Source organism: Struthio camelus, chromosome 5 (genome assembly GCF_040807025.1).
Source record: "Struthio camelus isolate bStrCam1 chromosome 5, bStrCam1.hap1, whole genome shotgun sequence".
Classification (NCBI taxonomy): domain Eukaryota; kingdom Metazoa; phylum Chordata; class Aves; order Struthioniformes; family Struthionidae; genus Struthio; species Struthio camelus.
In genome coordinates, this window is record NC_090946.1 from 80,624,803 (window position 1) to 80,652,257 (window position 27,455).

At 58.6% G+C, this 27,455-nt stretch overlaps 1 protein-coding gene across 3 annotated transcripts in view; it reads right to left on the bottom strand.

The window, feature by feature from the left end:
* FRMD6 (FERM domain containing 6) overlaps positions 1-19,624 on the bottom strand; it is a 32,356-nt gene extending 12,732 nt beyond the window's left edge. The window contains exons 1-2 of one of the 3 annotated variants that reach the window (XM_068947561.1): positions 19,172-19,624; positions 18,809-18,881 (exon numbers count right to left, since the gene is read on the bottom strand). The gene's annotated coding sequence lies outside the window, so the exon portion shown is untranslated. Of the gene's footprint in view, positions 1-3,126; positions 3,237-18,808; positions 18,882-19,171 lie in introns of those variants that run through there. The other 2 variants (XM_068947562.1, XM_068947560.1) reach the window with 2 other exon arrangements.
* Between the last annotated feature and the right edge of the window lie 7,831 nt (positions 19,625-27,455).

A 27,455-nucleotide genomic window follows, 5' to 3' on the forward strand; every position in this document is an offset into this window, starting at 1 on the left:
GCTCCATCCTGCCGCCGGGGATGCTGAACCGCAAGCTGCTAGCCGCCGGCTTTGGCGGCAGGCAAGCGAGGGAAGCGGAGGCGGACGAAGCGCCGAGCTGGATGGCAAGGCGCGTTCACGGGGCAGGAATCCCTCGTTTTCCCGGAGCTCGGAGGCGCCTCTGCCCCGCGTCCCAGCCCGCGGGCTGCCCGTCGCAAGCCTGGAGGCTGCCGCTCGAGGCAGCTTGCAGCGAGCCCGCGGCCAGATTAACTCGCGGTCGCCCCGCGATTAAAATCGTCTCCGACTCTCCACGAAGTCAACGGCTTCCTCGCCAGCGAGCAGAGGCAGACGAAAGAGCCCTTCGCTGGGGAAAGAGGGGCTCGGTTAGGAGCGCTGCCTCGCCGCGACCGCGGCCCCCGGCTCCCGCGCTCGGCCCTCCGACGAGGCGGCCGCTCGTCCTGGGCCTTTTTTTTTTTTTTTTCCCCCTCTTTTTTCCATCCCCTCCTCCTCTCTTTTCCTTTCATGTTATTGAATCAAGCCCTTCAAGTTGATTTCCTTCTGGAAAACTTCTCCACGAGCCTTAGGGATTAAGCCTATATCTGCTAAGGACTTGCAGTTGCATCAAGACCGGCTCGGTGGAGAAATTCCCGTGTTGCAACTGGCTTCTGCCCCGGCTGCTTTAGCCCGATGCCGGGCGGATCGGGACCTCCGGGCCGGCGCAAAGCGGGACAAAAGCTGCCCGGCGAGCAAACCTCGGCTTTCACGGAGGGTTTAAAACAGCAGATATTCCCCCTTTGGGAGCGCAGGGTTGCTACAGCTCCCGGACTTTGCTCCGGCGCTCGGCTCGGGGGCAAACCCCGCGGAAGCGGGACAAAACCCGGCCGTTCCCCTGAAACTCCCTCTAAGCGGCCGCAGACCTGCCCCGAAACGCTCGCGGGCCGCCAATCCGCCTCCTGTAAAAAGCAGAGGGGAGCCGAGCTAAGCCAGGCGAGGGCCGAGCCCGGCTGGCGGCGCGTGGGAGCGATCAGCCCCGCGGCCGGCGGAAAGCGGCCGCGGGTTATCCGAGGAGAGGCGGCCGGGAGGGACGGCCCGGCGCGGCGCCCCGCAGCATCCCGCGCCGCCCTCCGCCGAGCCGGAGCGCAACGGTGCTCTGCTTCGCTCGGCGGCCTCCATCAACTTCCCTTCCCGAGCAGGAAGGGCGAAACGCTTTTTCTGTTTGACAAAATATGATAAGCCCGCTTTTCAGAAAGGGCCAAAAAAAAAAAAAAAAAAGACATAAAACTAAATTAACAACCAGGCGGATATTTTAACCACAACCAGAATTTGTGTAGTCCATCTGGAGTCCAAAGCACTCTTTTTTTTTTTTTCCCCCCGCCTAAAGCAGGACGGAGCTGACATCATCTTAATTTGAAATTCACATTTATTTTTACATCTGGTCTGAATTAATCTTTTTCAGTGTACTGACTTTCATGTAATGGAATAATTGCTTACAGATCCGGGTTTTAAAGGGTTTGAATAAACTGAGTTTAAAAAAAGAACTCCTTTGCAAAATGATACTGAAAAGCCAGTACCGACAACCCAATCCCAATACGCCTTCAGGCCAGGGAGTTTTAGATGCAACAGCATCACTTTCGAGCATTTTATCCAAAAGAGACCAAAGAAATCCATGCGCCGAGAATCAGCGAGTGCCAGCAAGCGCTGTGCGAAAGAAAGGAAAACAAGCAGCGCAGGAATTAGGTAGAGCAGAAAACCTCTGCACCTCCAGCCGTTCAATCAGCGCGGCGCGCTAGCCTTTCTGGAAAAGGAGAGTTTGGCTTAGAGCGAAAAACATCCTCCTGACCAGAAACCGCGTGAGCCGCGAGCAGCGGAAAGCTCCCGCCGAACGGCGACGGGGCAGCGGCCCCGGCATCGGTCCCCGCCGCGGCTCCGCGACCCGGAGGTGGGATCCAAGGGTTTTTTTCTTGCTCTCCTCAAAGAAACGGCTCCGGCGGGCTGGCCGAGCCGCGGGATTTTGGCCGCGGGGGCTGAGCAGGGCTCGCCGGCTGCCGTCGCCTCCGCGGCGGAAGGAGGGAAGCGGGGCGGTTTTGGTCCTCGCCCTCTCGGAGCGAGGCGTAGGGCGCCGTCTTCGTCCCGCCGCAGCGCCAACGCAGCGGCGCCGGCGGACGCTTCCCTCGCGCGAGCCGGCCCAAGGAGCCGCAAAAATCAAGAGCATCCGGCAACCCTCTGCCCCGTGCCCAGAAATCCCGGCTGGACGCCCCGCAGCGGCGAGGGGAACGCGCTGCTCGTGGCACGGCGCGGGCGCATCGGCTCAGGCACCCGCGGGGCATACACGGCCTGGGACCCCCATTTCCGCTGCCGTTTAAAACCCGCTCCACCAGCTCCTGGGGTTTACCCTCGCGACGCCCATAATCCGGCCGGGATGCACATGCCCACGGACCGCGCTCGCTCGCCGCTCGGCACGCGTCCCGGGAAGCTCGCCGCCCCGCGACGCCACCGCGCCGGCCTCCGCTTCGGGGCCCCATCTCGCCCTCGGCACGACGGCAACCGGCACGGCCGCGGACCCCACCGCACCGGCACGGAGCAGGTCCCGGGGGACGGCGGCACCCACGGGCGGGAGGATTCAGGGGTGAAGGGGTTCCCACGGGCGAAGGGGGTGTCCCACGGGGGCCAGGGCGGGGGGCAGCGGGAGCCGGCGGAGGTTTTCGCAGCGCAGCCCCGACGCTGTTAAATTTCAACTCCCTGCGCCCAGCCAGAGGAAATGACTCGCATTCCTGGAAAATGAAGCCACTCGCAGTTTTCCAACACCACCAACTAATCCCCCAAGTGCAACAAGCAGCCGGCGACGCCGGCGCCCGCCCCCCCGCGGCCCCCGGCCGGGCCGCCCGCTGCAGCCGGGGCCGGGCCGGGCCGGCAGCGCCGCCGCCCCGCGGGCCGAGCCGAGCCGAGCCGAGCCGAGCCGAGCCGAGCCGAGCCGGGCCGGGCCGGGCCGAGCCGAGCCGAGCCGGGCCGAGCCGAGCCGAGCCGAGCCGGGCCGAGCCGAGCCGGGCCGAGCCGAGCCGGGCCGAGCCGAGCCGGGCCGAGCCGAGCCGGGCCGAGCCGGGCCGAGCGGGGCCGGAGCGCGGAGCGGGGCGCCGGGTGCGCACCTACCTGCGGCTGCGGGTCCGCGCTGCCTGCTCCGCCGAGCCGTGCTGAGCCGAGCCGAGCCGAGCCGAGCCGAGCCGAGCCCAGCCCAGCCCAGCCCAGCCCAGCCCGCCGCCCCCGCCCCTTCCCGGGCCGCGCCGCCCCGAGCGGCACCGGCGCCGCCTCCCGCCTCGGCGCGGCCGCGGGGCAGCGGCGGCAGCGGGCGCCCCCGCCGCCCGCCCCCGCGCCGCCCCTCCTGGGAGGGGGCCCTAGCATTCCCTCCCCCCCACCCCGGGGGGCCCCGGCGTCCTGCCTGCCTCGGGAGGGGACCCCAGCATCCCCCCCAGGTGGACCCCAGAGTCCTTATGAGGGATCCTCGTGGGGGGACCTGAGCACCCCACCTCTCCAAGGAGACCTGAGCATCCTCCCCGGGAGGGACCGGAGCATCCTTCCCCCCCCCCCCCCGGGGGATCCCAGCATCCCACCTTCCCCAGGGAGGGAATGCCAGGATCCTCCCAGGGACACTGAGCATCCTCCTGCGGGGACGCATGCATCCTCCCCAGGGGGGATCCCAGTGTCCTCCTGGTGGGACCTGAGCATCCCTGGACAGGGCCCGAACATCCTCCCCCTGGGGGTGGGGGGGGGGGACCCAAGCATCCCACCTCCCCCAGGGAGGAGACCCCACGCATCCCCAGCATGGGCTTGAGCATCCCCCTTGCCGGGGCTCGAGCGAGCACAGGGGAGTCCAGTCGAGCCAGCAGCAGAATTAGGGTCGGGTCCTGTTCCCATAAAGCCCCCAGTGGCGTCCTAGCAGCTGGTCCAAAGGCGCGCGGGGCTCAGCGGCGTGGCGCAGCCGCCCCTGCTCGGTGCATGCAAGAAAGCCCCTGCGCGAGCACGGCTCTCGCTCCACGGGTGACGCAGCCCTCGAATAGCCGCACCGTGAATTAGCCAGAAAGCATCTTCGTGGCGCTCCTTCCTCAGCAGTGCCATATGGTAAGACTGCTTTCGGCGCAGTTATTTATTCCCCTCTTTCAAGCGTCTACAGGCAGCGTTGGGGCTGACCTGCGAGGCCGGCTCAGCCCCCGCAGTCCCTGCGCCGCTCTGGGCGAGAACAGCCGCTTGTTCCCGTGCATGAATAGGGAGCCGCTGTGCCGCGCGCGCCCCGACACTCCTCCCCGAAATCTGCTCCCGGTTCGTGCCGGGCGATCGCGGTACCCGCGGCGGCACCCCAGCGCGCCGCTCTCGCCGGGGAGCAAGCCGGCCTTGGGCGCGCGGCCGGGGCTGGGGGCTCGCGCCGGCCCGGCCGGCTTGGGCTCTGCCTGGCGCCCCGCCGAGCGGCCTCTCCTGCCCGCAGCGAGAGTTCGGGAAGGGGGGCCCTGGCCAGCATCCGCTCCCTTCTCTCTTCTGCTCCCCCCCCAAGACTCAGATAACGTTTCTCTTTAACTAACCTTGGAATTCATATCGCTAAAAATAAAAATAATTTTTAAAAAAGCCCCTCCAAGAAGCGGAAGCGCAGATGGAAAACGTCATAAATTGAACCCTTTTTTTTTTTTTTTTGTTTAAGACAAGGTTTAACTGAGCTAATTGCAGTGCTAGGCTTAAAAACCAAAACCAAAAAAAGGAGTTGTGGTTATGGCTGAAAATATCATTCGCATAAAATATACAGAATTTTTTCACACTTGAGATATTTATATTAACCGGGTAGGAAATAGCAGCTGTTCGCTGCGATCCTGCGTTATCACCAGCCGAGCCTCTTCTATAGCTGCGCTTCGCTCGCAGCGCTGCCGCCGGCCAGTGTCACCGCGCGGCCCCGGGAGCCCCCTGAGCTCCGGGCGGGCGCTTGCCTTCGCCCGCCGCTCAGCCCGAAGGCGGCCGAGCGGCAGCCATCAGCCGCGAGCGGCTCCCTGGCGGTTCTCCGGCGTCTAGCAAGGGCCGCGCGCCTCGCCGGCCGCCGTTTCTCCCGGCCGCCCGGGCGCAAGACTCGCTGGAGGAGCCTTGTCGACGTGCTGGTCCCTGCGGTGAAACAGCTCCCGCAAAGGCGGCCTCCCCGGGGGGACGTCCGCTGCCCTGCTGAGCCCGGCGGCTGCTGCTGCTCTCGCCCTCGCGGCCCTTTCCGAGCCGGGAGCAGCGCTGACGGGCGGCCGCACGCCACGAGCTGAACTCGCTTCCTGCTCCGGCATCGCCCTGGGGAGGGCGTGCTCGAGAACCTGCTCCGGAACCTGCTCCGGAACCCGCTCGAGAACCCGCTCCGGAACCCGCTCGAGAACCCGCTCCGGAACCCGCTCGAGAACCCGCTCGGCTCTGTGCGGGACACAGCGGTGGGCACTTTGCTGCAAACCCCGGCGAGGAGCCGCAGCTCACTTTCCTCCTGGCTTTTCCCGGGGGATCTCCAAGGCGGCTCTTCCTCGGGCCCCGGGCAGCCCGAGCGGACGCCCGCACCTTCCCGCGCAGGCCACGAGGCCGTCGCGCTGCTTCGTCACCGTGCTCGAGCCGGCCGGCACGCCGCGACAGCGGGAGCCGTCTCCGTCTCCGCGGGGCTGCGGACGGGGAGAGACGCCGTGCCGGGAACCCGCCGGCCCTGCACATATACCCCCCCGGGGGCGTATTGATGGCGCGGGGTGGGGGGGGGGGGCGGCTGCCCCGCCGGCTCTGCCCGGCTCGCTGCCGGTGGCGTGCGGCCAGCGGCGGCCGGGGCAGGAATGCCAGAAATGCGGAGCCAGGATGTTTCCCGAGCGGGACGCGGCGTCGGAGCGGGCGCTTCTTGCCGAGCTGGCTTTGGGCTGGGGAGGGGGGCGGAGGGGGGTCAGATTCGGATGCGGTGCTTGAACGCCGCGTGGCCCCTCTCTGTTTACGCGGAGGGCTTCCCTTTCCTGCCGAGGCAGGAAGGACGAAGGACAAAGCGATTCAGGGCCTGGAAAGAGAGAAAAATCCACCCTGAAAGCCCAAGAAACCTTTGAAACCTCGAGAAAGAGCTAAAATTCCCATCCGGACGCTTCCTGGCGCAGAGGAATTCGGCGGGGCCGCCCGCTCGGGCGGTAGGGCGCACACGGCGCGTCCCGTCGCCGGGATGCCGCGGCGCGGCGCGGACGGGCCCGTCCTTCCCGCGCGCCCCAGCCGGCGCGGGAACCGGCGGGGTTGGACGCGCGCACGGCGTGGCGCACGGCGCTGCACGTGCCGCGCCGCTCGCCCTCGCTCCGCGGCCCCAACCTGCCCTGCGGGAGCCGGCAGGGGCTTTGGGCAGCCCGGGGCCGGCTCCGCCGTGGCCCCTTGCGCCGGGGGGGGGGGGGGCAGGCGGCCGGGCGGCTGCCGGGGCCGGGCCGGGGGACGAGCGGGCAGGGGGAGGATTATTTTTAGCTCGCCTGCCCGCCCGTGCATCCGCTCCCCTTGGAGCGCTCCGGAGCCGGTTGGCTGATTTCAATCACAGCTGACGGAGGGGCAGACGTCTCCGACCGCAGTCGCTGCCACCGAAAGCGGAGGCCGGGCGTTGCGAGAAATCCGAATGAGCGCCTCCGCGGAGGGCCGGGCGGCAGCCTGAGCGTCCCCGTGTTATTAGACATCAGAGAATCCACAGCTGGCTACACAGCCGGGAGGGAAACGGGTCTCTGGACGGCGCTGGAGAAGAAATGATTGCAATTATTGCAATAGGGGCCGGGGCAGCCTGCAGGAGCCACGTATTTGGTTGCTAATCCGGCAGGGGCTCAGCGCCGTCCCGGGGCGTCCGAGCCGACGGCGCGCGGCCAACGGCGCCGCGCGGAGGAGGCTGCAGGCCACGGAGCCAGGGCCTCTCTGCCCCGGGGAAACCGGACTCTGCCCTCGCGCTTTGCAAACGCGCAGGATTGCAGCAGAAAGAAGCATCGGTTTTTTGGCTGAGCTATTTTTAACCCGGACCGGCTCCCCCGGCTGACTCACCCTAGACGTATCCTAAACAAGCGCATCGGCACCCAGGAGGGCGGGCGAAGGACGGGAGCTGCCGCATCCGGCCCTGCGGCCGGGCGAAGGGCTCCGGCGCCAAACGCAGCTTGCAAATACTGCACTGCTCGCGCGGGAAGCGCTGCCGGAGGCGTCCCGCTGCCAGTTAGGATTGGAGCCTCGAGCGTGTCCTTATAAATCTAGGAAAAGTGAGGAAATATGTTCGGAAGGCTGCAAAACTGGGGTATATTAGCTGAATCTCTGCTTGACGAGGCGGTATTTTGGGTCTCTCCTTTTGCACGCGTTATGCATATATCTATGCATAATGCCTGTGCGTGTGTGTGTGTGTATATATATATATCTGTACATACACAAAAATACACATGCGTGCATATATATATACGTATATATAAAGCCCAGGGAACTCAGCTTGTCCCAGGCGCCCGCTGCGCCGGGCCGCGCGCAGCTAACGCAAAAGCCCGTGGCATCCCGGCAAGGCTGGAGGCGCCGGCGGCAAGGCGCAAGGCTGGATGGTGCTGAGCCTGCCGGCCCCGGTTCGCCCGCACCAGCGGCCCCGGGGGGCCCGGAGCCCAGGCACGCGTCCCCTGCCGCAGCCGCCGGGGCTCTCAATGAGTGACGGTCATCTTGCCAAAAAAAGAGCACATGCTCCTCTGAAAACGAGTAGAGCCCCACAGGTTGCACAGCGCGTTGCCCGTGCGGCGCTGCGCCTCCCCGAGCGGCACAGCTTTTAAACTTGCAAGAAAAATTGGCCCTGAAGTTACGGCTGAGGTCGCAGCCTCCCCGCTTGCATCTGTGCTTTGCCCCGCTGCGGCCAGCGCTCGCCGGGAAGGCGCAGCGGGACCAGATGTTTTCTGTCTCTGCTTCAGATGGTGCTGGGAAAGGGGGAGGCCCTGGGGTTGCACACAGCCGTGCACGGAGAGGGGCTGATGCATCCCAAAGCTGGACTGATTTTCGAGTGCCCAGTGGCTAGGATGTTGCTCCTGTCCCGGGGATGAGGATGCTGCTCCCATCCTGGGGAGGAGGATGCTGCTCCCATCCTGGGGATGGAGATGCTGCTCCCGTCCCAGGGAGGAGGATGCTGCTCCCATCCTGGGGATGAGAATGCTGCTCTGTCCCGGGGATGAGGATGCTGCTCCCATCCCGGGGATGGAGATGCTGCTCCCATCCTGGGGAGGAGGATGCTGCTCCCATCCCGGGGATGGAGATGCTGCTCCAATCCTGGGGATGAGGATGCTGCTCCCATCCTGGGGAGGGAGATGCTGCTCCAATCCTGGGGATGAGGATGCTGCTCCCGTCCTGGGGAGGGAGATGCTGCTCCAATCCTGGGGATGGGGATGCTGCTCCCATTCTGGGGATGGAGATGCTGCTTCAATCCTGGGGATGAGGATGCTGCTTCAATCCTGGGGAGGAGGATGCTGCTTCAATCCTGAGGATGAGGATGCTGCTTCAATCCTGGGGAGGAGGATGCTGCTTCAATCCTGAGGATGAGGATGCTGCTCCCGTCCCGGGGATGAGGATGCTGCTCCCGTCCCGGGGATGAGGATCCTGCTCCCGTCCTGGGGATGGGGATGCTGCTCCCATCCCGGGGATGCTGGCCCGGGTGGGCAGAGCTGGCCGGGTAGCAAAGGGGCATCGTGACGCCGTACGAGGGCAGACAGCAACCAGAGGAATTTTTGCCCGGCAAACGTTGCAGCATGGGGCACTGGAGGGTTCGGAAGGGCTGGAGCGGGGTGAGGAGTAAAAACCATGCAGGGACTCTCCTGTGCTGCTTCTCGCTGGCGCTTTGGAGCCGTGACCCCTTTTACCGTCATGTTTTGTCACCGTCTGGAGAAGGCAGGCTCGAGCTGACTTTGCGCAAAGTGCACGAGGCGGTCGGTGGCTGGAAGCGTCGCTGCTCAGGGACATGTTTTTTTTTGCCCAAGGCCTTACACAAACAAATGCAGAAGGTTGACGGGTCCGGGGGGACGCGGCTGTCACCGCCGGTGGGGAAACCCCGGCGGGAAGAGCCCCGCGCCCGCCGTTAACGCCCGACACCTTGCAGACCACGTCCCCGCAGCCCGGCCCCGAGCGGGGATGCAAACGCGGAAAACGGCACGGCTGCACATCGGCTAAAACCCTCTTCAGCGCTGCCGTAGGCTCTAATCCCTTTGTCAGCACGAGCTGTTTTCGAATAGCATCTATTCGATTTTTTTTTTCTTTTTTTAGCTTCTAAAGGGCCGTGAAGATGCTCTCAGCTTTCGAGCGGCAATTAGGAGGGGACCGTTCACATCCGAGCATCGCCTGCGCGGGATAAGGCGTGCGGCACATCCGCGAGGCCGCCGGCGGAAAGCTATGCTCTGGGGGAGAAAACAGCCAAACATACGGATGTTGGAAGGCAGAGACGGCGGTGGGACGCCAGGCTTAGGGATACTCTGCACTTAGCAGGCTGGAAAAGCCCCTGTGTTTTAAGGCAGGGGCTCTGAAAGGGGATTTTTGCCTGCTGCATGTGCCTGTTTCTCAGCAGCTTTGGAACCAAGACCTCTCCGGCTGTGCCCAGCGCAGGGCTCCCGGTCCGCGCACCCTCGGCCTGGCTGGAGATAGCACGCTGGAATAGATATATATGCATTTTTTTTTTTTTTTGCAAAGCATAACAGAAAAACAGGATTAAGCCGATTTTCCCCCTCGATCCAGGCTGTCAGCTGTGGAAAAAGCCATCTCGGGCTCCCCCGCAGGGGCTGGGTGCCTGCGAGCGGCGGGGACGCCGCGCGGCCGAGCCTGCGGCCCGTTTATAGGCCGCCGGTGATCAGCGGCGCCGAGCCGACGCGGCGGCTCACGTCCAGGCTTCAGCTCCGAAGCGTCGCTACCAAAGCGGGCGGAAAAAGAAAGCAGCAAACGCCGCGCGATGCGTTTTCCTGTGCCCTGAGAGCGCACCAGCACCAGCAGCAGCGTCTGCCCCTTCCAAGCAGCTCAGAGGCGTTGCACAGAGAGCCGACCGCGGCCGCCAGCTCCGGCATCCCGGCGCGTGCCGCGGCTCTTCCGGGCGAAATACGTCTGACTCACGGGCTCTCTTCCCCTCGCTTTAAAAAAACCCCAAACCCTGTAAGTTTTATGCAGCGCTGTTGGAAGCTGCCTCTGCAAATAAATTATCCGAAAGCCAACGGGAGCCCCCGCACAAGCTTTCAGAGTTAAAGTGGTGCCTTTTCGCGAGGCCGAGGTAGGCAACGCCGTAGCCTAGCGTGAGTTTTTGCAGGCAAGTTACAAGCGTCTGGGTGCTGGCGCTGCTGACGGCGCCGCGCGCGCGGTACCCGGCGCGGGCGCAGGGGAGGCAGGGCCCAGGCTGAGGTTCGACGGCACCGAACCTTAAGCTGCCGCACCAAAAACCACGACGATAACAATAGCATGAGGCCTCCCCTCGTCTGCATGGGGCTTGGCACCCATCCGCTGATGCCCCCTCCTTCCGCCCGGCTCCATCGCGCACGGCAATTACCGGCAGCAGGTATCGCCTAAAGCTCGCCGGCCAAGGGGCGCGGGAAATAGGTCCCTCGGCACGACCTATTTTCTTTTTCCCAGCCTAAAACGCCAATATGGGTAGCAGCTTAGTGAGATGCAAGCAGAGCTCACAGGCGGCACGCACCCGGCTTAGCCTTGCTCGTGCTGATGGGGCAGGAGATGCCTGCTCGCAGCTTGAGGTGGGGAGACTTCGCGGGAAGACTCGAGCCGGGACTTCCCGCGGGCAGCGAGCCGCTGAAATCCCGTTTATCTGCTATCGTGAGTGCCTGGTTTCTTCGGGGCAGGTTCCCTGAAAGCTCCCAGCTCCGCTCCGGGAAGCGGGGGGTCACCAAAATCGCTGCCGCGCTGCCGGTGCTTCGCTGCCGGGGTTCGAAATCGGGCTTGGGAGGAAGCAGCGTTTTGCTGGGGCCGGTGGGGTGAGCTGTGCCTCCGACGGACGTGCTGGCGAGCTGCTGTCTCGGGGCGATCAGGGCATCGCCCGCGGCAAATGCCGTTCCCCGGTAGCACGGGGACACTCGCTTGCCGCCGTCCGCTCCATAAATCAAGATAAAGCAATTAAGCCGTGCGAAAAAAAGGAGAGCCGTGAGGACCGCGGCGGGAACACCTGCCCTGTCGTCTTTCCGCCGCGCCGGGACTGGTTTTGCATTCGCATCTGCAGGCGCGAGCGCTTACACAAGGAACATGGAAAACCAGCACAGGCCCAAGTTGTTCCCGGTCTGTGCAATTCCCCGTGACGGCTTTGCAGACCTGGAGCCCGGCAGAGCAGGAAAATGTGTCTAACTTGTACGATTGAATGGACGATGCTGTCAAATGCTCCGGGAGAGCGTTCACAGGGGAGGACAGCTATTTGGGAAAAAAGCAGAGGTACTTTTTTCCCTGCCTCTGCCCAGACTCTTTTCACTTACACTGAACAGACGCCCCGAACAGGAACGTGTTGATAAACACTTTTTCTTTCCAGGGTGTATAGGAACGTCTTTAAAAAAAAGCTGTGTCCTTTTGGCAGAGAGTTTGCATTCAAGGCAAGTCAACTTTAATCAACAAAGCCAAAGAAACGGAGAATTTTTCCGCTAGTGATGAGATGGCCCCGGTTGTCTGCCTATCAAATGCGATATACCCCGCTAGGGAAATACCACCGAGCTGTATTTGCTCCCCGCCTCGGTTTGCGCGGGGCCGGGACGGTGTAAGACCAGCAGGAAGGTTTCCGCTGAGGAACGAAGCCCGGCGGCGCGAAGAAGAGGCGTATTTGCCGGCCGTGCTTGCAGATGGCAGGTCCCACGCCGTCGGCCCGAGGCCGGCACCTCGGAAAGCAGGGAGGGAGGCAGGGAGGACGGAAACCTCCGCCCGAAATAAGGCAGAAAAAGGGAAATGGGGTGTTTGGAGAAATCACCACGCGGGAAGATGGTGGTTAAAAGAATGGTTGGGTTTGTTCCCCCCCGCCCCGATCCGAGAGTTTTGCGGAGGGTTTGGGCAAAGCTGCATTTTTTTCCCCTGTGCTGATGGGAAAAAAAAATGAACCGAACTACGGGGCTCTTTCCCACGACGGCCCTGCGAGCACCCAGCGGCGGCCGCTGCCGGCAGGTGCCGGCGAGGAAGAGCCCGGCCGAACCGCGCGACCCAGCCGGGAATTAAAAAAAAAACCTCCCAAGCAGGCGGAGGAAAGTGCAAACGGAGCGCAAGCAACGGGGGGGGCAAGCGGCTTGCAGCGCCTCTGCGCACGACTCCTCCGGGCCGCGTGCGGCTCCTCCGGGCGCATCCAGCGGCGCCCGCCGGCCAGCGGGACGGGGAGCGGAGCGGCCTGCTGGGTCCCGCGCCGCGGCCGAGCGCGGCCAGGCAGCCCGAGAGAGGGCTGAGGGCTGGAGGGAGGAGAGGACAGGAAGAAGGGGAGGCGGAAAGAAAGACTAATTGACTAATAAATGTGCTCGGCTGGCTCGGAGGCAGCGTGAAACCGGTCCAGAATGACTCACTCCGGCTAAATCTGCTGGAGCGGGTTTAAATCTGGCTCCGTCGCCGTCTCCCTTCCCCGGCACGCTGCCGGGCTGCAGGCACGTCCAGGGCGCAACGCAACATCCCTGGCATCCCTCCCTGGTGGCGGCCACCGGGGTGCCGGGCTGCCGAGGTTGAGCCCGGACCAGCCGCGGGAATTTGCCGCCCGGACCAGCGGCGTCAGGTCTGCGGGGCCGGCTAGAAGAGCCGATCGCGTGCTGGGGCGGCCCGAGGCCGCGCTTCAAAAGCCGGCTTGCTTTGGAGGCGAGAGGTGGCGTTTTCGGATGAAACGCAGCTGGGTGCCCCGGCGGGAGCAGGACCCTCCGGCGGCGACGAAGCGGCAGCAGCCCGGCCGCGCCGGCGCCAGCCCGGCGCGGGGACCGCCGGCAGCTGGGTGTCTCCACGGGGGCCCCTCGGGTTGGTTTGCTGCAGGGTGGCTCTTGCACGTCCTGCAGCTGTTGACTCAAAGAAAAGGTTGGGGAGGGGGGGAGTGCATATTTCCACCTCAAATTTGGCTAATCGCAGAGATAGTGGGAAATTCCCCCTGCGCAGAGCCAAAGCCACCGCAGTGGGAGGCGAAGCAAATCTCCTCCTGGAACGCAGCGCGGAGCGGGTGGCACGAGGGTCGGTCCTCCTAAAAGCTAACCCCGAAGCAGGCATGCAAGCACAGAGCCAGCGGTTTTCCACCGCGTGCAGCTCGGAGAGGGGGGCCGAGAGCCTCAGGGAGAAACAGGCACATGGCTCTTTTATCGGGAGAACTTGCGCCTGTGGGCATGTTGGCCCAAACGGCGTGAATGGGGGTTGCAAAAGGCAGTCTATCCCCTGCTCCAGCCCTTGGCAGCACCATGTCAGCACGCTGCATCGCGCCGGGATGCTGCACTGTGCCGGGATATTGCACTGCGCTGGGATGCTGCATCACGCCAGGTTGCTGCACCATGCCAGGATGCTGCACCATGCCGGGATGCTGCACCATACCGGGATGCTGCGTTGCACTGGGATGCCACACTGCACTGGGACACTGCACCACTCTGGGATGCCGCACTGCACTGGGATGCTGCATTGCGCCGGGTTGCTGCACCATGCCGGGATGCTGCAGCATGCTGGGATGCTGTACTACACCAGGACGCTGCACCGTGCCAGGATGCCACACCGTGCCAGCATACTGCACCGCGCTGGGATGCCACGCCACACCGGACACTGCACCAGGACGCTGCACCGTGCCAGGACGCTGCACCGCGCCAGCATGTTGCACTGCGCCAGGACGCTGCACTGCGCCAGCACGTTGCACCGCGCTGGGGTGCTGCACCGTGCCGGCATGCCAGGCCGTCTGGCGTGTTGCTGCACGCATGCCGGGGAGGCGCCGACTTCCCCTGCGCTCCCACTCGCCCAGGTCTCGCCTCGTTCCTGGGCGATGACTGGGTGCGATTGCTTCACCCGAGAGCCTCTAGCCACGGGGCGAGCTTCTGCCCGCGCAGAAACGCGGCACCCAGCAGGGAGCCCGGACAAGCCGAGGTCCTTTTGCGCCCCTTGCACCCCATCCTCGGTCCCTGAGGCTCCCCATGCCAAAATGCCCTTGCACAAGAGCCGCAGGCCAGGTCAGGCCCCCCATGACCTGCATTGTCCCCATCCAGTGTCCCAGGGGAGGGCCGGCGAGGTGACATCTCCACCCACGGCATCTCCCCAGCCGGACGGAAGGAGATGTTTGACATCTCCCCGGACCCCGGCTGCCTGGACGGGCGCACCCTTGCTGTCGCTGGAGCACCTCTGCCTTGCAAAGGCCCTTGTGAATCAGCCTGTATGTTATAGTATCAGTTACACACTTGATGCCGTATGCGCACGGCGGTCTGCTTCTGCGTCTTGCGTGCCTGGGGCTGTGCCCGGCGCAGGGCTGACCTGGGATCGGGGCCCCTCAATCTCGCTCCGGAGCAAAAACAAGTAGCAAAAGCCAGGTTTGGGATGGGGGGAGAGGGAGAAAGCCTGCAATTGAGCTGTTTTTCCTCCCTGGAGGCTTTGGCAGAAATTCACTTTCCACTTTTTTCTTTTTTCTTGTTTTCCTCTCTCTCTGTTTTTTAATATTTTTGACTAATACATTACTAAAGGCTTTTGCTGCCTGACAAAACCCAGGCTCCCTGCCAGCACACATTTTTGATCATTCATTCATTATTAAGAGAAATAAAAAATGATTAAAACAAAACAAAACAAAAAAAAGACATGAGAACGTTTGCACCAAGAAACTCTGTTTACAGGTCGGAGGAAGAGTTTCTTCAGCTGCAAAAAGATCTTTCCGGTGAAAACCCTCCTCCCTTTCCACCTGCAACGTTCGAGCCCGCTCCCGAACCGTGAGCCAGCTCCAGGCGGGCACGCCGCATCCCAAGGGTCTGCGGGCATTATCCTGGCGAGATAAAAAATCAGTTTTTGGGGGGTATTATCCAAAAGCGGAAGGCTTGGCTGGCGTTGCCGGCACAGAAGATGACACGTCAGACCTTGGGCCCTCTTGGCGACTTTTATGATTTTGTGACGAGCGAGCTTTCCCTCGCGATGGGCCGGGCTGCTAAAAGCCCCAACTCCGGCTGGTGCCGGCTGGAAAAGCGCTCTCCCTGCCAGCGGCTTCCCCGGGGAGAAGCCGGCAACCCGTGCACGGAGACGGCCCAACTGGATCAGCCGGTCCTTCCCAAGCAGGAGGGAGAGGAAAATCTGATGGAGAGGGAGGGGCGCAGCAATTACAGCCCTTTCGCTTTAATAACCCGCGCCGCTTCCCCGAGTCCGTATTTACATCGTTTTCATAACAGAAGTAGTAATTAAAGTCTCTCCGCTCAGGTCTAAACAACAGCCAACCCTCCTGTTATTAAAAAAAAAAAAAAAAAAAAAAAAAAAAGGAGAGAGGAAGAAGCAAAGCTGAAAATAGACCTGATTTCTACAGCTAGAGAACCTCAAAAATCCTCGCTGTAAAAGGACTAAGCAGGGAGACCGGCCCGATTTATGGCCGCACGTCCATGTCGTAGTGCACTCCGCTAGGAGAAGCCGTGGGATCCACCGGTTGGATTTACAGGCTGCCGGGGCTGGAAAACCGCTTGGAAAACAGCTTGAGCCCTGCTCGGCGGTCCCTCGCGGCGTGCATTCGGGGCTGATTCCCTGCCGGGAGGAAGGGCAAGGCCGAGGCATTTGCGGCTACGACAGGACCATTGGGGGCCCGATGTCCTGCTGGACACCCCGGAGCAAGTCTGGTGGCACTAGGGACCCGGGAGGACGAGCGAAGGGAGCCCACGAGGTCTCCAGCCACCGGCCACCGGAGCGGAGCCGGCCGGGGTCCGCATGGCAGCATCGCGCTGCCGGGAGCTGCTCGCCGCTCGGCGGCAGGTTGTTTCTTATCTGAGCAGCTCAAGCTATCGAAAGAATTCGAGAAAATTAATTATTCACTAAGACTACTAATTAAGCCGATTTCCTCGGCGAGGGCACGGAAGGAAATGAGCTGGAGAATTTCTTCATTGTTCACGAGGAGCCGTCCTGAAGGCGTTTCCTACCGGCTTGCTGCGCGCCGCGGAGAACAAGAGGCCTCGTGTTTCGCCGTGTAGGAAGGAGTTTGCAAAAAGCTGTGCCAGCCTCAGCCCTTGCAAAGGCTAAAAAAGAAAACTTGAGACCACACTAGGAACCGGGCCCAAACAGCTGGTGCTATTTGCACAGTTCAGCCTCTCCGGACAGTTGTTATTTGAATCCTTGACAAAAATTCTTGTAGAAAACACTGGGAAGTTCTAGATCTTAGTAAAAAGACACCAAAAAATTAAAAGCATCTGAAACCTCTGACGAAGGAGTGCGGAATGGGGGTCAGCTGAACCGTTGTGCCACATCCGAACAGGACAAGAGCATCTCTTTCCACCTCCCACAAACCAAAATCTGGAAGAACAGAAACGTGCAAGTGTCGAACGCTGCCAGGACAGGAGCTTTTGGGTTGCTTTTCCTTCCATGTGAAACAAAGTTCGCTCTAAGACATCCCCGTGATTAAAATACAAACTGGCATAAAGAGCTGCCAGACGAAATGATGCATTTCCACGTCAAGCGCCGTGCTCGGTGCCAGCCTCACGTGAGCGCGCGCAGCCCGGGACAGTGCACGGAGGTTTGCAAATCACTGCATCCCTCTGCCGTGCTTTCACAGAGCGCTTGACACCCGTGACACTGGCAAGTCAACAGGTCGACGGACTGAAACCACAGCTTTTTCCCTGGGTTATGCCGCATGACCAAGCCCAGCTGTTAGCTGCAGCCTGCACCCTGAAATCAGTGGCAGAGCCCCATTTCCTGGGAGGAACGAGGCCGGCTTCCTGGGGAGCTCGGGGCACGGCGCTGTCTGCCTGGGGAGGAGGAAGGCGGCTGCGGGGAGAGGTGCCTTTGCATGTTTGCACACAGACACAACTTTGCATTTTCTTTTTCGCCTTGCCGTCCGCTCTTGTAGAGCTCAAGAAGACTAGGCCTCCTCTGCTCTCCAATAGCTGAGATCAGCACTTTAACCTTATTATTTTTAAGTTAGTCTCTAACCTGATCCAAAAACTGACTACCCAACCTAAACCTCCCCTCCTGACCTCGAGCCTGGAGGGAACGTGTCGCTGGGAGGCGAGGTGCTTTGGTGCGGAGGTTGTGCTGGACATTTGGCCAGTGGTGTGGAGGCCACGTCGGAGGTGTGGAGGGAGGAGGAGAGCAAAAAGACGGTAAGGGCAAGGACACATCGCGCCCCAGACAACATTTTCAATTCATTGCAAAGGACAGGGACTCTGGCAATTTTAAATGCTTCTGCAACTAAAAAGGAAATAAGGGGTTGCAGGAGCGGAGCAAACCCCGGAGCACAGGCCCAAAGACAGCGTCAAACAAGAGCAGATGCACAAAGAGCAGCACCTTCCCAACATGATAACACACGTCGGGTGCTGCCTGGGACACCGAAACCCTGCTTCCCAGGCAGCGTTGCAAAGACCAGACCCCTCGCCTTTCCCACCCACGCTGCAGCAAGAGAGCAGGCAGGGAGCGCCCGTCTCGCTCCGCAGCACTTGGAGAGTTGCTGGCTCCAGCCTCAGGCACAGCAAGTGTCACTTCTCCCCCAACGCAGCAAGCGAAAACATGAAAATAGCCAGTGCAAATGGTGGGATTGCTTCTGGGGAGGTGATCCCCTCCACAACACCAGGCCGTCCCAGCCAGTCCCTCTCCTGGAGCTACAAGGATGGGAGAAATCTGGGGCTTGACCCTCAGGACCTGCCCAAAGTCCAGCCAAGAGCCATCTCCGGCTGCTCTCCCAGCAGCTCTGGGGCCCTTGCGGGAGAGGAACAGCTCAGCATTTGCAGCACAAAAGGGACCCCCCCCATCTGCCTTTTACTCCTTACAACCCCACTGGAGAAGCCCCCCCATCCCACTGGAGGGGACCCAGCGCGCAAGTGGAGTCACTATGCGCTGCCGGCGCACAAGATGGACGGTGCTCCTGTGCAGCTCTGCTTTGGCTTTCTTAGATATTTCCCCCTTCCTCCCTCCTTGACTATGTTTTTCTCCCTGGGTTTTCTTGGTAAATCCTCTTTGCCCTTTGGCAGCCCATCGGACTCATTCCCACCCTTCTTTGCCCCCATCCCCAGGGCACCTGCCTCTGTGCTGCTCTGAGGAGCCCCCACACAGGAGGCCCTGCTGGCACACCGGCCACGGGTGCTGGGGAGCGGTGAAAACCATATCAAAGCACCCGACACATTGCAGACCTTTGACACCCTCCCCGCAGAGCTGTTTGCAGCTCCCTCCCACCAGCAGGTCCTTGCCAGAGACAACACAGACAAAACCAAAAGAAAACCAGTTGATTCCAGCCAAACGACATCACATTAAAAGCTCAGGGGTTGCTGCATACAGCGTCGTCCTCTACAAGCAGAAACCCCCAGAAACCGAGGGGGCCACATATGAGTCCACCGAGCAACATTCACAACACAGCTCTTGTGCTGAAGCACCATGATGAGCGTGGACAGAAGGCAAATGCAGCCCCAAACACTGCGCAAAGCCCTCCCGGACCACAGCTGCCAAGACTTGGCCACCATGTTCCCACCAGGAGAAGACAAAGCTTGATAATGCCGCAGTGCCCTGAGATCCTCTGCCACAGCTCACTGGGTTCCTAAGGACTGGAAAGCACTTACAACCATTTGTTAGCCACAGGCAAAGTGTGGCTAGACACGTCTCCGTCAAAGCTGCAATCCCTCCGCTCCTTTGGGAGCCAGCTAAGATGGCTCTTCCAGGGTTACAAGCTCTCATTTCCCTTCCACAGCCGAACGCCATTAAAAGCATGTACTCATCACCCTACCTGGTGCTGGGATCGTTTATGAGTTGGGTTCCTTCAGCTGATCCATGGTAAGTTCCAGGTTGTCTCAACTGAGCTGGAAGATAAAACCACCAAGAGAAAACTTAAGTGTCTCCACGAAGGCGTCACGGTTCAGGGCAGACTCCTCTCGCGCTGTCGGTGGGAGCTCATCTTGCAGGAGCCGAGGCAGGACAACGGGACCATAGGGCGCTCAGAGCGCCTGCTCTCCAGAGCAGAGCTGGGCTCTCAAGGTCCTCCTTGCTCTGGTGAAACACCAGGCGCAGGATTGCTCCCTGGGAATCGTGCTCTGCTCGGAGGGACCTACCCTTTTTTGACTGGTGTCCAACTCCAGGTGCGTGTTCTTACCTGCTCGGTGGAAGACAGGGGAAAGCTCAAACTCCTTTCTGAGAAACACATCGGCTTCAAAGGGGTGTGGATCTCACGCAACTCATCTTGCTCTTCAGCCAAATGACAGTTAGGAAAAGAGGAGACACAAAGTTGCAGCAAACTGGAGAAAAGAGGAAGGTGGTGTGAACTCTCCCTGCAGGCCAGTGTCTAAAGAGATCTACCAGTTGGTTAATAGTGTAGCTGTGATCAACAGGTACATTGATGTCAAGCTGAGACTTGTCTCCTCAGAGAGGAAAGGGAACAGCAGAGATTACTAAGCAATGAAGGAATGTGGTTTGTTTAATATGAGCAATCAACATAGAAGAGTAAAATAATGACAGATGTGTAATCACATTTCCTGAGTCTAAAATCATGAGATAGAGAATTTAAACACTACTTTTCCCAAGATCAAGAAGAGGAGCAGTTTGGCTAAGAACTCATTTGGTTACTAATTTCCTTGCATTAAATAATCTATTTCGAGAGTCTTTTGACATGCTTTGCCGAAGTGCTCTAGGAACCGGGCTGCTCCCTGGTACACTTTGAAGTGAGGGTAAGCAGGACGAGAAGATGCTTTGGAAACACAGATATGCCAGCTGACCAAGCTGGCCTGGTTCAGAGATTTTTGAGTGTTGCTTAAGTTGTTCATTTTAACGAAAGATGGCAAGATAAATTTCATGTGGCTTTTTGTCCGGGGAGCAACGAGTGGCGTAAGACAGAAATTAGGATCCAGTCAAACCGACCCATTGAGGGTAGGCTGGGGAAAAAAATAGAGCCATTTCTCCATGAAAGGCCTGGCAATTATGGAAAGCCAGAGCGTGCTGCGTTGTGAACTCTCCCGTTAGGCTGATCCACAGAGGGCACACGGCTGAGGGAGCCAGACCCAAAGCCCCCCAAAACTGGTGGAAGAAGCTGCTGTGCAACCTCAGTCCTTAACTCAAGCTTTGGCAGATTTCTGAAGGTCATGGGTGCAATGACCTGAAGGAAAAGGGTTATGTGCAGTAAAGGGCTGCGAGGGAGAGGTGTCATTCGCTTATCTGTTTTTTTATTTGTCTCTTAAGATCAAAGGTGGGAAAAGTGCCAAAACAAGTGGGAAAAAAGCCATTGAGTGCAGAAGCCAGCTATAGAGGGACTCTGGCCTGTGGTGGCAGGTCCATCCCGTGAACTGGCTTCTGTTCCCTCAAATCAGTGCTGCCAACTTGGAGGCAAAGCCAAGAGAGACCATGGGTGGTCACTTCTGGCTACCCTCACCCCTTTTTTGCCCATCGTTGCTCTAGGTGGCCACTTCTCTGACAGTGCCGGTTGCAAGCCGAGCACTGCAGCAAGCCGTTGCCTCCCTATGTCGTGACCCCTGTGCAGCACGGGGAAGGCGCTTGCCTGGTCACCCCACAGTGCTGCGGGCAGTGGGGCTTGGCCACCCGCCTCCCCGGCTCCAGAGCTGGTGCAGGGCTCGCACAGGCTCCCCACCGGCATCTCCAGCGGCGCAGCACGTATTTGCATTTGAGATAGGCATCAGCAGGAGGAGCCAGGAGCCAGAACCAGGGCTTGAGCAAGAATCGCTCCAATGAGCTCGCCAGCCCCTTGGAAGGCCCCGCTCATGGCTGGCGCAGGACACGAGCAGACCCACCGCACTGGGGACAAAGCCAAATGACCTGCCTCCCCCTTCCCTGGCTTCACAAGCCTGTGACCCCAAGCCACCTGTCACTGTCACCATGCGGCATCCGATCCTGCCCTTCAGCAGTTGCAGGGCAGCAGTGCCCAGCTGGACATGGACTTGCAGGGCACATGGCCAGCCCCAAGCACACCCTGGTTATCGGGCAGCAGCAGAGATGCCCAAAGCCAGGGGCTTCGGGAACCGGAAAAGCCAAAATGGAAGTATCCAAGGGTGTGGGAACGCTTTCCCAGACAGGAGGCAGCTGGTGGTCCTAGGAGACCTTGCAAGGGAGCCCTGAGCTAGGGCAGCTGTATCGCTCAGAGGAAAGCCAGGCCCTTATGGGGAAGCTGCTGCCTCTTGCACCAGGAAAAGTGACTGAGATCTTGAAAGGGGCTTTAATTAGTCTGACCGTCTGTGAACAGCTATTCTGGAGACACCCGTGCTCCAGTTAAGGTTCAGTTTCACCCCAGAGTGTACAGAGCCCAGACACAGCTTGTCCCTGCCCAGCAGCATGCAGAAGCACTCGGACGGTCCTGGGAGAGCCCAAAGGCCGGATTTGCCTCTGTAATTAGGGCTGAGGCCAGATTCCGCTCGGCCAGCACTGGGGTGAGTTGCGTTGCTGGTCCTTGCAAGGGACGAAAGGCTTAATTTGGGATATAGGGAGAAGAGCCCATACAGTGAACGTGGGGAGCCTTTGGAGGACGTCTCGGAGCCCATGCCCAAGCAGGACGGCTGTCGGAGGCAGAGCAACTCGCCGCCTCTGCCGGCTTTGTGACATCTTGCACCTTGCCCACAGCACAGACGAGATCTGCGTCTTGCAACCCTACGGCTTTCATTCAGGGCTGCAATTTCTCCACCGGTTACTTTATTAAGAGTCACCTTGGGTGGGATTTAGCTGTCTGCTGTGAGATGAACTGAATCACGCCCTCCGAGTCAGCCCGCTCTATAAAGGGAGTCTAGACAGCCGGCTGATGTGGAGACATCTCTTTTGGAGATACGTGCATGAGGTCTGAGGCGCTCACCACATCAAAGGACCCCAGAGCTGCTACAGTGAGGTTGTAATTAAGCCACCCCAGGGCAAGAGGGAGAGAGTTTCTCAACACTGAGATCCTGAGATCCCCCCCACGGCTCAGTCACTCGGGGTGGTGTCCTCCATCATCGTGAGCCAGAGGGCTACCGGCCGGAGAGCTCGCACCCACCTCGCGAGACTTTGGCGGCCGTACCGGGTGTTTCCATCCCACTGCTTGCAGGGATCGCGCTTGCTTCATGCTGACCCCGGTCTAGAAACCAGGCAGCCAAACGCTCCTTTGCAAACGGATGAGGCTCCATTTTCAGCTTCTTGGCTCCCTTGCACACACTGACCCACGAGCTCCTCCCCAGCCGTAGGATTTAGGGATAAATGAAGACTAGTGCTGGCTGCTCCAGGAGGTTCACTGGGACCAGGCTTTTTTCCTCTTGATTGCTGGAGCCGCTCATTCCCCACTTGTCCCTCCTTAGGCAAGCCGGGAACGAGCAGAAGTGGCTCATTTTGCAGCTCGGGGCTGCGAGCGCTGTGGGTCACCAGGCCAGGCACTTTGCCCCGTGACATCCCACCTTGCAGCTGGCCGGGAAGAGCTGTCCTGAAGGTAGCTGCAGCCCTGGAAACCCTTGCAAACACTCTCGCAGCCTGCCAGCGACCCACACAGCAGGCGACCGAGCGCAGTAATATGGCAGGTTCCAGTTTCGACTTCAGAGAGCACAGAGGAAAAGAGCCATTTAATTACCTGGAGGAACCTGCTTCGTTCCCCTCCTTGCTATAAAGCATATTTGAGTCTTGTCTTCAGCCATGCAACAAGCCCCAAGAAACCCAATGCCTGGATAGGAACCGGAGCTTTGCAGGTGGTAGATACTGGATAATGTTTTTGCTTTTAGTAGGATTTTATACAGCTGGATCATTTCATAGAGTCGGCAGGTGACCACAAAAAAGAAAATGGGCGTAAGCAAGAAACACATAACCTCTTGTGGGCAGGGAAAGAGAGGATAACCATTAATCCTATCCACCAGCACTAGAAGGGTCATGTGCAACGCAGCCTTGACAAAGGCGGGAACATGTATCTCAATTCCCCATTAAAACTAAGCTCTGCAGGGTATCGATAAAGCCTACATTAAAGGATTAAAAATGGACTAAGAGATCTCAAAAATCAGTCTTCCACAGGAAAACCTCAATGAAGTGGAGTGTCGCTATCGGTGTTTCACAGGGCTTGGTACCAAGCCAGATGCTGGCCGACGTTTCATCCGTAATCTGGGTATCACTACAAAATCATTGCCAGCAAATGGTGTGTGGCACCCCACCTGAGGGGGTGTAGGCACTGAGCACAGACAAACCAGGGTGTTTGGGGATAGCCAAAGGTTTTTTGATGGAGAGCTGACAAATAACACAGATTTAAAGAAAATAATCGAATAATCAAATATAGCCATCTCAGCCTCTCTGAAATGGGTTTCTTCTTATTAAATAGGCAATGGCCACACAGGCCCTCAGCTGATCCCTCTGCCTGGCCATGTGTTCGTGCTTTGGAAGAGATCCTATCCCACCACAAAGCCCTTGAAGGGTTTTCTAAATGTAAAATAAACCCCAAGGCAGCCCTGAAGCTGGAAAGTAAAACCAGGCGGTACCAGTACCTCACATCGCGTCCTCCCAATGCAGCAGCCCTGCCTAAATGGGTGAAGAGATTAAAACCTCTTCTTCAAGAAGAGCCCTGTTCCAAAACACAGGGTTGACTGCTCATGGTGTAATTAATCTTTGCGCAAGGAAAATTGGCTCCCTGTTATTGACAGGCCCTTCCAGAGCAGATACACCATGGACCTATTTAGCAATGCACCAGGCACACTGTTTTTGCCGTGCAATTGAAGCCGTCCAGCTATCACTGCACAGCCTTGATGACTTTATATTCATCTTCTCTTCCCACCACATAGTTCACTGTTTGAATTGCCTTGGAATTTACTTTCCATTTTTCCAAGATAACAAAGAAACAGTTTTCAGTCTGTTGATTCTTTTTTCTATCAGCTATTAAACCCAAAGTCTGCTGCAAACACAAATTGGATGCACACTCTGTCACAGCTACACAATAACCTCATTTCTAAAGAGGGAGCCAGCTGGGTAAATCTTACCTGGGAAGCGAAATGGGGGCAGGGGACAATAAGAGAAGTAAAACACCCCTTTAAGTGTGGCAAGCTTGGTTAAAGCTGAATAAGAATTTAAAGTGGGAATATGCATGAACCAAGCCACTGTGAAATGACTTTTATGATTCACTCTGTCTCCACTCTGGTCTAGAAGTCAGTGAAGACTTTGATTCAAATGATGAGCTACACTGCGGTGAGAGGAACAAAACAGCTATAAGGCAAATATAGTATGCAGTGGCATGACTTTGTAGGCTTATCCATACTGGGGCCACAACATGCTACCTATAGAGAGAACGACCCCAGTAACTGGCACTGCAGAGCAGGTACCATCCTGGCCTGGCTGGAGTTCACACGTGGTTTGTTCATACCTCGCGGTACAGCAAGGCTGAAGGGGAACGGTCCAGAGCAGAGGACAACAACAAATTGGGGCTGGTCGGCAACACAAGGCCTTATCAGGAGTACGGAGGAGGACCAAGGAGGCAGCAGCATGGGGCCACCAGGAGAAGCTGTGCTGGTGGAGTCATTCCCCTTCCTCCTACAGCTTTTGCAGATTTGCTCCCCATAAAGCAACACAGATTTGAATTTGAGGCAAGAGAAATTGCCCAACTTCACTGCCCTGAGCAGTTACAGGGCAATGGGTAAACGCAGGAACTTGTTGCTGCTGCAGTTGATTTGCAAATATTTATTTGCTTATTAGATCACATTTGGCTAATAGTTTCTGTGATGCTCTATAGTATAAGCTAATAAGTCTTCCCTGGGGATCCATCAGCACCTTACTCTACGGCCAACTTGAAGGCATCCCTAATTAAACCAGTTTTGCCTTCCTAATACAGCCCCAGAAGTCAGCCAGCAGAGCAGGAGGTGTTTACCTAATTGCCACCCTTTGATGATACGAGGACTGCAGGCTGAGATAGCAGGTTAGCCTGCTTGTCTGTGATGACATGCCTCGGTATGTGCCTTGTTACAGCTCCGACCTGCTGAGACCTCCGGGAACGCCTGAACTCAGGTGAGCCCTAGATGACTTGCCTGGGGTGAAAGGACGGGTGAGCATGCAGCGCAATTCCAGAACACGGGTCCCTCTGTGGGCTGCTCGGAGCTGCCTGTCCTGTCCTAGATGGGACAACTGGTGTGCCTCTGAGAAAGGGGTCTGCACCCTTCAGCACCCCGTCTGTACCGCTGGGCTCCTCAGGGCCTCCTGATCCCTTAGACTCCTCACAGTCAGCAGTCAGCAGTCCATTAGTGTGTTCTAGGGCTTCATTTATCTCGCTTTAGAGTAACGCAGCCTGTGCTCCACCAACTGGGCTGAGCAACTCTTTCTGCTGCCAAGGTTTCCACCGCACAGAGGTGGAACAGAAGTCAATGTGTGTTGTAGACATCCATGACCAGTGTGGGCTGTTCATTAGGTCTTCTGGCAGTGCTGCCCCATTCCCTATGCCTACACACCAGTGGCAGCATCTTCCCATGTCTTCTTGCAAGGGTGACCATGGGGTGGATGGAAGATAGCACTCAAGTCACCTGTGGTGACTAATGCCAGGGACAGATGGGCAGCGAGCCTCTTGCACACAGGTGATACCAGCAGGTTCCCTGCTCAGGGTTAACTGGCTCTGAGAAAAGCCTCAGGGACCTGTGTGCTACGGCATCGCTGAGAGAGGTGACAACGCTGGAGGCTGATCAGCACTTTCCATTCAAAGAGGCACTCTCAGTTGCTTTGGGCTTTTCCCATCATATCTTCAGGCTGATGTTTTCTTGTCTAGTTCAAGTGGAATTTGTATGGAAAGCTGCAGTATTTTCCTAGGAAAATGTTTTGTCTCTGCCCTGCAGAGACACCCCAACTTCTGCTTGCTTTGGAGCTGACACAAGAGATAGCAGCAAGGGCTGAGCAAACGGAGCACCTAACTCCTGGCTGCCCAGGAAAGTCTGCCCACTTGTGATGGATTTAGCACCCTCTTGCTCTCTCCCAGCTTATTGCTGCTACCTTAAGGTCTTTTCTCCCAGGGATCAGACATCCCTCCCAGGCCCTGTTCTTTCCCTTCCATCAAGACCTGTGCTTTGTCTCATCTTGTCCCACCAAGGCGCTAACCCCTTTGGGATTGGGAATGCCTCTCATTGACACAGGTAAAGCGTTGCAGAAATGAACGGCTGTGCCGTTTCCAGCTAGGGCTGAGAGAGCAGCGGCACTGCAGGGAGTCCCAAACCCAGCTCTTCTCCAGGCCAAGGGCTGATAGCACAGTTCTGTCATCTCTCATCCCACTCCTAGCATGCCTATTCCTTACTCCTCTCCCTGGCCTGCAAAACAATAAGTCTTTGTCTGCTTCCCCCAGTTTGGAGAACTAACAGATTGAACTTTCCCTAAGTAAGTTATTTCCCCGCCAGCAGGGCTGTGCGTTGTGTCAATGCCAGGTATTAACTAAGAGGATGACTCAACCAACGGGTTCAGACCAAGCAAGAACAACCCTTTACTTTTTTCCAAGATTCCAGCTAAGCCCAGCACAAGCTGTTCTGAAGCATCTGAAAAGGTTAGTTCACTTGAAACATTACTTCTTAAGCCCTTTATTACATCTCCTCTCCTTAGGGCTGCAGCTGGTATTGAAGGATGATGGATGGAAATGCAATCAAGGAGATCAGTCCAAGGTATTTTTCCTATTTTTTTCCTATTTAGTTTCACTCATGCCTGGCCTGGAAACCCTCTAAGGTTTCCCTGTGAGACCCTGGCATGTACTTTGAGATGGAGATGTACTACGTGGCACGTACTAGGAGACGTGGACGGACATGTGAGCCACACAGTTTGCACCTGCCCATGAGATTACAGACCACGGCTCCAACGAGGTAATTCCAGCGGTTGCCTTGAGTCATGGGTGGTGCTGAGTGCCGTGGCACAGAGAGATGATCCTGGTCATGGGGGTTCAGTGGATCCAGCTGTAGCATGGAGCAGAGAGAGCTGGCACCCCCCCAAAGCCATGGTGCTTAGTACAGAGATCTAGCTTACGCTGCAAAAAAGAGAACCAGAAAAGCCACAGGAGATGCTCAGTGGGTAAAACAGAAGTCCGGCCTCAACTTCCAGCTCGGGAGAAGCCATCGGGAGGTGTGGGGCTTTGCTTGGGAGCCATGGAGTGCAACTGCCCAGCACTGCAGAGCAAAGGCATAGGGGTCCCTTCGGCAGCGCAGAGCTCTGCCAGCCTGGAAGTAGGGCCAGGTGCCCTGCAGCACATCTCCACTCGTGAGAGGCAGGAAAAGGCAAGCCCATTTGTCCAAAACTTTTTCATCCTGGGTGCTTTTACCCTATCGAATAGCTCCTGAACATGCTATGTTCTCCCAGCACCAAGGAAAAAGTCAGAAAAGGCTCCCCAAGCGCTGGGCACATCAAGGGAGGACAAGGGGTCAATTTATGGGCGCCTACCACAGTCAGACACTGCATACAGCGAGAAGAAGAGTAGAAAGCCTCTGTCGGGCCCC